Here is a 2,500-nt window from a genome sequence, read left to right on the forward strand (position 1 = left end):
ACTAGAGGTTCACGCATCTACGGCCTGATGAGACAGGAGGAACACATCCTCGGGCGTGATGATGAGACGGGGGTGCACTCCTCCTCACTCTGAGTAATGGATGGATTTGATGAAAGTTTGGTGTCGATTATCATGCCCGTCACAGAGGCTTCAGTTAATACTGAGCTGCAGGTTAATTCCAAGGCCAAATTCATTGCACGTGGGATTAGGCTACATGAGCTCCTGTAAGGATTAACAGTTTCACGTCTAGTTATTTTTTCAGCTTGCCTGCTTAATATATCATAATAACCTGTTGTCATTGATTAACTGTTAATGAAGTGTTTTCCTTTGCGTGGGGATTATTTGACATTGTTGGGGGGCACTAGAAAGGCGTCACGTGATTAGAATGGGTCGAGCGTGCCGGTTTGACCCTCATTCGCATGAAGACGACGTTGGCGTCTCCGAGGTGGCAAAAGGAAAGTATCGTGGTTACCCCTGTGGTCATGGCCAAAGAGGTGTGGACTGTGGTAACCATGTCACATGGCCTGCCGTCACCACCTGCCGCAGATGTCACAACAATCGATGCTGTTCAGTTGGTTTTAGTTCTAGTTGATCCTCCAGCTGGAAGGTAGCAGGCTGTTTAACCCTCCAGTCTCCACGACAAGGATACATATTGCCAAAATTATTGGGACCGCAAAATGCGTGGAATTATTCACCACTCCTTATTCGATTCCTCACAGGGTCTGCGTGGTCCATGGCTGGTATTGTTACAATGTCAACTGTTCTTGCAAGAGGATCAAAAACAACAGAAGATAATTTTCAAATGTTGTCAATCAAATAAAGACGGATATCGACATTGGAGGGACATGGAATTTGGGAGAAAGGAGGAATATTTTTTTGAATAAAGAGATCTAAAAGCATGGTCCATGTTCAATATCTTGTAATTGAGGTTCCCGGAGGGAGGCATTAAGTGTTTAGCCTTGGTGTTGGTGGTGTCCCACATTTTGAGGAACTAGTGGGCTCCTTGGTCCATTGGACCAAATTTCACTGGTTTTTACAGCCTTGCTGCATACCTGCCTGCTCGACTGCTTCAGCATGAGCTTGCATGTTCACCAAGCTCAGATGAGCTTGGGTCATCATGGGGATTTTATGTTCGTTATTATTACTGTGAAATGTTGTTAATATTATTAGTATTAATTAATATGTGCTTTGTTACAATGTCGTCATTGTTTTTATTTATTTTTTTTAATTAGATTGCCATGCCACGGAAGGACGTATGAAACTGCCCAATATGCAGTATACCTTAACTATACCTTAACATGGCATGCGTTTAAAACATGGGAATTATTCTGGGTTCTTTGTGTTTTTTATTTTGTATACATTGTCAAGGCTCGTATTAGAGCTAACACACATAATGTACAATAAGGGGAGCAGGAGACAAGAGGGGTGGGAGAGGGAAGGAAAAAACAGTGGGGAACAGAGACATGAGGAGATCTGTCGAAGGGAGAGGGATGGGCAGGGTACACGGGGTGAATAAGATGGACACTACAGGGATTTTCAGGAAGGAAAGCAGGGAATTTGAAGAAGGTGGGTTTGGGGTGGATTAACGGGGGTAGTCAAGATCAAGATTTTGGATGGGGGAAGATATGAAATGGAGGTGAACAGCTGTTTTGAAGGCCTTGAGGGAAGAGTGGGATTGAAGAGAGTGTGGGAGTTTGTTCCAGAGCTGGGGAAATAGAGGGATGAAAGAGTGAAGGTGAGCAGTGATTCGTGATTTTAGCAGTTTCACCAGAAGGGGATTGTTAATTAGCCTAATCAACTCAACAGGTCATGACGATCATTTAGGTGAATCAAACTCCACATCAGAATGCCAAAGTAGAACACAAAAAACATGCCATACACACACACACACACACACACACACACACACACACACACACACACACACACACACACACACACACACACACACACACACACACACACACACACACACACACCAAGTGCCGTTGTGGTAATACAGCTTGTATACATGTACACACGCATAAAATACATAAAAAACGACAAACACAAAGATTTACCTTTAGACAGAGTTCTATGAAAGAGCAATTCAAGTGAGAAATTAGCAAAATTCAATTTAAATACATATCAAGGCACAGAACACAACATGTCGATCTTTGCTTTTTATGTTCACAACCAGATCATGGCAAACACCTGGTCGGACGGACCCTATTGTTTAAAAAATGTATCGATGTCGAAGTGAGGGGTGGATTCTATTAAAAGGAGATCGCACAAAAAGGTAAAACAAAGCGATGTCCTGCAAAAATATAATTGCACATTTTCAGTGGATGAGACACCTCCTGAGGCACCAAACCGCACGGCACCGCAGGTCCTAACACAGGCGGAAACGTCTGTCTAATCGATGTTACATTGAAAGCATGGATATTTTTACCAAAACAAACAATCAAGCAGCTTGGAGAACGCTTGCCAAGTGGCTTAAGCACTCAAGCAAGCATTCCCG

General features: G+C 43.2%; 1 pseudogene; it reads left to right on the forward strand.

Moving 5' to 3' along the window:
* The first annotated feature begins 482 nt into the window (after positions 1-482).
* The window catches only part of LOC147030306 (uncharacterized), a 35,642-nt pseudogene continuing 33,624 nt past the window's right edge, over positions 483-2,500 (forward strand).

This window comes from Eptatretus burgeri, chromosome 3, assembly GCF_056783735.1.
Source record: "Eptatretus burgeri isolate ZD-2024b chromosome 3, Ebu_testis_v1, whole genome shotgun sequence".
Classification (NCBI taxonomy): Eukaryota; Metazoa; Chordata; class Myxini; order Myxiniformes; family Myxinidae; genus Eptatretus; species Eptatretus burgeri.